The sequence below is a fragment of the Pinus tabuliformis genome, chromosome Q (assembly GCF_031772625.1).
Source record: "Pinus tabuliformis cultivar Carrire ecotype Pingquan chromosome Q, CPIR1, whole genome shotgun sequence".
NCBI lineage: Eukaryota > Viridiplantae > Streptophyta > Pinopsida > Pinales > Pinaceae > Pinus > Pinus tabuliformis.
The window spans coordinates 875,790,520-875,796,505 of record NC_142296.1 but is presented as its reverse complement, the minus strand read 5'-3'; the positions used below and the strand labels follow the sequence as shown (position 1 = coordinate 875,796,505).

Here is a 5,986-nt window from a genome sequence, read left to right as displayed (position 1 = left end):
AGCCCAAATTGAGAAGAAATGGTCATCTAAGCTTAGGTTAGGCCTCCATGTGGCTTCCATACCCTTGAAACTAGTCCATACCTTTTCCTCCATACTTGTCTCCCCTGCCAAAGAACAAGTTGGAAATTAGCATTTGCATTCATAAAACTAAACATCAAAAAGTATTTTTCTGCAATTTCTAAGTTAGCACATGCATGCAGCAGTCATAATAGTTCTTAGATCAAATTCCATGCTCAGTTAGTCCAAGTCACTAAATGTTATAAACAAGGTTAAGTTAGGTTTCTTTTGCAAGCAAAATGTGTAGATGTTTAGCTAGATGATTTCATTTCACTTTATAGCACCCTCCAATTCAACATTTTCATTTGCTAGAGTAGGCAACATTCCCTTTTTGCATTAAGGATAATTTTCCATTTTCCATTTGGTAGTCAAACTCCTAGTCAATAGAACATTGGTTTGAAAACCCTAGTGGTCCATCGCCTAGTTGAAAAGTGACAAGAGTAGACCATTGCATCTACTGTGTATGCAACATTGTCACCTCCAAGTTTGTACGAACCCCAGGCTGATGAAGTAAAGTTGGTAGCCCCAAGAGTTGCAACATTCTTGTTGCAATACTAGTGCTCATCACTAATTTTGTTTCATATTTTGTACAATCACTTCAAGACTTATGCTAGGTATATTACTAATATTATGAAAGAAAATTAACTATAACACAAAAGTATAAAGATAGAACTTAAAATTAAAATCTACCCTTAACCATAACAATTATGAACTACCAATGTGCTACATGTCATATCATAACAATAGCTCTTAATTTTATGACTTTTGAAGAATAAATTATTATTACCTATATCCCTCATAAAAACTCCTTGTCTAATGTAATGATAAAACCTAAATAAGATAAGAATCAAACCAAGGCCTTGCATGCATAGAACAATAACTTATAATTCAGTTAAATACTTACTCACAATAAGAAAAATACTTACTCACAATAAGAATATGTAATAAAACTCTAAATTGGTATTTCCAAACAACACCCTAATACCTTAACCACCCTTCATGAAAAATAAAAGAACATGAATATAAGCATATTCACTTTTTTATTTTGCTATCATATAAAATAGTTTAAAAAATAAATTTAAAAAATAATATTACTTTAATTTTTTAAAACATTTTTTATTTAAATTTTAATAATATAAATTAGTTATTTAAACTTTTATTACATCTAAAATATATGTCAAATTTCTGTACTTATTTCAAAGAATTATAAATTTATACATATAATATATACACATAATCATGAATAATTCAACAAAAATAAAACCTTATAATCATGTTCTATATAACATATCATTATAAATATATTAAGTAAAAGAAATTGAATTTGAATTTTTAATATATTAATAAGTTTATAAATATAAAAAATAGTTTTGTTATTATCATATCGCCATTCGTAAGTCGAGCATTATTTTTTTCCATGTTTTAAAAAGACCATTATTAGATTTTGTTGAATCTGTAGTTGGTAAGCACAGTAATTAGTTGTCTTCGAAATTACATATTTAATATTTTTAGTTTTATTATTTAAAATTTGATAAGCAATATAAGTTAAAAATTCAAAATCCTTATTTGATTCTCATTTGATTCGGCACTGGATTCAATTATTATTTTTTCTATAAAATAACTAGTGTGGGGTGGATTCGGGGGTTTATGTAACCCACTACACAGTTTACATCTATTTATAGTAGAAGAGAGCCTTTTTCCTTTGTGGAGTGCGTTACACTATATGTAATAAGTACGACAGCTCTCTCCAAAGAAATTTGAAAGGCTCAATGAATATAATATAATTAATTATTGGAAGGATACTTAGAATCTCATTTGGAATCATAGTGACAAACAAGGGCTTTATTAAACACTTACCCAGTGGGGGTTTAATTTCTAAATATGGATCTACTCATCCTGACATCATGTCTGTCTATCATTATCAGCTGAATTCAGACAATCGGTGAATATAAAATGTCAAACCTCGTTTGGATACTTATTTATTCGAACATGCAGCCTATTATTTTGCATCAGCCTGTGTTTGTAAATATAAAGCCATTCGTTGGATTTTTCTTACGGTGGAAGATACAATGATTCGAATGGGTTCATATGTATCACATTGTATTTATTTGACAGGTAAGTTGGACTCCAGAAACTTCGAATTAATTAATGACTCATCACTTTTTTTTAAGTTTCTCTAGGACTTTCTCATTTTCTAATTTTTACATGTCTTTTATCCAGTGAGACTTCATTTCCACGGCCATTGCCACTCGAGCTACCCGGTAGGACCTTCTCATTTTCTAATTTTTACATGTCTTTTATCCAGTGAGACTTCATTTCCATGGCCATTGCCACTCGAACTACCCTATAAAGACTAATGACTCACTACTTAATCATTGTTAGTTTTTGGGATAAGTTTACAGCTAAAGCGTTTCTTGTACGTTTATGCAATCTTCATTTATATTAAGTTTTGTGAGTCGCATGGCATTTTTTTTAAAAGTGTGGAAAAAAGTACATATCATTTGAGAATTTATTTTCAGCAACCTAGATTGAGCCCGGACAGTGCTAATGTGGGATGGAAAAAGAATTTGGACACTTTTGAAATAGTTTAATTCCTTTCGACTCCCATTCCCATTTTCTTATAAGATTTGAAACAGTAAGTGGGTGAAAACTAAACTCAGACAAACCCATTAATCTAATCTAATCTACACCGGATGGATATCATTTGAAATTATTATCCCATAAGATTTAACCACCTGGAATCCCTGGATTCCGGGACAAAATCTTAGGCAGTTGTCTATAGCGATTTTTTGAAACTTTTTCGGAAACTGATCGAAATCAGGCAGGAATTTATTGGAATAGCAAGTTTTATAGCTAGTTTATGCACAATGAAAGCGTTCCAGGGGTTTTCCAGGGTGCTGAATCCAAATATGCAATTAAAAAATCATTTTAACTACAACAAATCAAGATTTAACCTCAATTTCTTCTGCCGGATTCCGTGACCGGAATCTCCAAAAAGTCGCATTATAGACAACTCCAAATCTTAGTTACTTGCACACTGTGACGTAGACTTGGCGTATGGCCGTACAGATGCGATTTCAGTCTCATAATAATGATATTGATGATCTGCATCCCACGTTAATGCAGAGACCCGCAATATTTCCAGGGATACCACGTCAGGAACGTGGTGGTAGTTGCGTTGGATTTACACATTTACACATCATCCACGTGTAAAGGACGATTATTCCACTCACTTGGGCGATTCAACCGGGTGATGCAACTTGAGATATTGCCAGCCCCGTCTCATTATATGAACGACCCATTAAACAAGCAATCATATTCATATTTATGTATGTCTTCTCGCACAACACATTCATCGCCGCAGCCAACCGTAGTCCGGACCCATCTCCTCATTCATTTCATTTCAAGATTCGTTGGGTGTACGGCAGCCTGCGTTCGTTGTTTCTCTATCTGTTTTTTTCTTTGCATTTGGGTTAAGTCGTCCTATCGGTAATATCTGCATTTTGTGTTGTTTCTAATGCTTTGCTCATCCTCTTCTCCCAAAACGGTAGAGCTTTGGTGTAGAGATCGATATTCGTGATAAAAATAATCTAATCCCTTCTTTTTTAATCATCCTTGCATATAGATTGGTGAATCTCTGTTTTTTCTGATCATCAGGACATATTAAATTTGCGAAAATGGTGAACTCCATTAAGAACGCAGGGTCCAGAGTGGGAGCCCTGTCGCTGAAGTCTCTGAACCATGTTTCGCTCGTCTGCAGATCCATCGAGGATTCCATCAAATTTTATGAAAACGTCCTTGGTTTTGTTCGCGTCAAGAGACCCGGATCATTTGACTTCAATGGAGCCTGGTAATATAAATTTCCACTGCGATCCCATCGTATATCCTCAGCAAAATATTTGTGATCCGAATTTAATTGGTTGTATTCTCTGTGCAGGCTGTTTAATTACGGAATAGGTATCCATCTTCTGCAATCTGCGGACCCGGACAATGTACCCAAGAAAAATGAAATCAATCCAAGAGATAATCACATCTCCTTTCAGGTATATTATTAATTATTGTCTCCCACTATTAGATAAAGGTTTATTTACAACTACATTGTTGTTATTTAATACGGTACTGTAGATGTAGGTTATGGTGAGATTTTTCACTTGTTTGGAATTGCAGTGCGATAGTGTGCAGAGTGTTGAGAGAAAACTGCAAGAGCTGAAAATAAAATATGTGAAACGAATCGTGGAGGACGAAGGGATATACGTGGACCAACTATTTATCCATGACCCCGATGGCTTCATGCTTGAAATCTGTAACTGCGAAAATTTTCCAGTGGAGCCCATTATGGGGTTTGCCCCCGCCTGTGTAAGACGGCCTTCTCATATGATGAGTCCTCCGGTAGGTATTACTAAAGAGAAAGACATCCAATCCATAGTGACGAAGCAGATGGCGCAGCTTGTTGTGGATGGAAGCTCAGGACTGGACGAATTTGCCAAATAATATTGAATATGATCATCGTCTTAGGTGGACACCGGTTACTTTGTGTCGCTATGCAGATGATGATTGGGTGACGACTAAGAACGGGAATCAATAACCACGTACGCTGTGGTCTTGTGTTGTATTGCTTTATTTATGTTTAAGCGAAAAAAAAATGCATTGGATGTGCAACTCTGCTTTGCTTCGAGTCAGCGTTACGGTTGTTTTGCTTGACCGACCCAAGGGAGGTTTGAACCTGGCTATCGTCAATTAAATTACCCATGGAATTATCAAGGCTGAAGACAATTAAGCCACCATATTGGTAGTCATTGAACTTCAGCCTATTTCCAATCAAGTTTTCAAGATATTGGTAGTCATGGAACCCCAGCCGATTTCAAATAAAGTTTTCAATTACTTGATAGCTCTGTAATAAGGTATTGATGTATCCATATCAATTGAAGTAAAAAAGAAATCGTAAAATTAAGTCTGAATTTTTTAAGAATGTTATAGTTATATAAATTATATGATAATTAATTTTATAAATATATAAATTAAATTAATTATAATTATTTATGGTCATTAATTTATAATAATCATCTAAAAGTTTATACCTTTCATATTATTATAATAATAATAATAATAATATGAGTTAAACCATATTTTTAATCATGGAAATTGGTCTATTTCTAATTTATCAAAGAAATTTGTAAATAGTTTTTTTCAATATTATGACTTATCAATACCACATATCTAATACAATGTGTTTTAATGACATTTTCTTTAATTAATGAATTTGGGATGAATTTTTAAAAGAACATAATTAAAGATAAATCTTAATCATTGATATGTGTATACTACTATAAATATCTCAACATATTCCATGCAGATTAAATCTCTATCATCCAACCATCCACTTAATAATTAATGACAATTAAATTCCAATTTTGTTTGAAATAGCATGTATGTTTACATAATTATAATTTTGTTTTGAACTATTATTTTTTTTCCGAAGAAAAAGCGAACTTTTTATTAAGAGAATAAAACGTTACATTGGATATGCCGAGCATTTCTGTTAAAGCTGCTTGCCAACCAAGCAAACAAAAAACTATAAACTCCTTTCTGCCCTTTAGATACGCAGAAAACTGAGCAAGTTTTAACTGAAGAAAACAGCTGAAACAAAACAGCCATAACCAAAACCACGCCTCGACTGAGAGAGGCAGATCAAAAAGCAAAAAACAGCGTACTAAAGCAGCCTTTGGGTCTCCTCAACAGAGAGGAAAACAACCCACAAAAAATATATAATATTAAGTATCAGAGTTTTGTGAAAGAGATGTCTGTGACAGAGAGACTGAAACAGGAAAATGAGAGATAAAAAAAACAGGTATACAGAACCAGCTGAAAAGTTACATATAAGGAGGCACATCTGATGAAATGGACTGTCCTTGACAGTCTTCAACTATCT

The 5,986-nt window shown here is 33.4% G+C and overlaps 1 pseudogene; it reads left to right on the top strand.

Moving 5' to 3' along the window:
- The first annotated feature begins 3,734 nt into the window (after positions 1 to 3,734).
- On the top strand, positions 3,735 to 4,548 carry LOC149222292 (glyoxylase I 4 pseudogene; annotated as a pseudogene).
- The last annotated feature ends 1,438 nt before the right edge of the window (positions 4,549 to 5,986 follow it).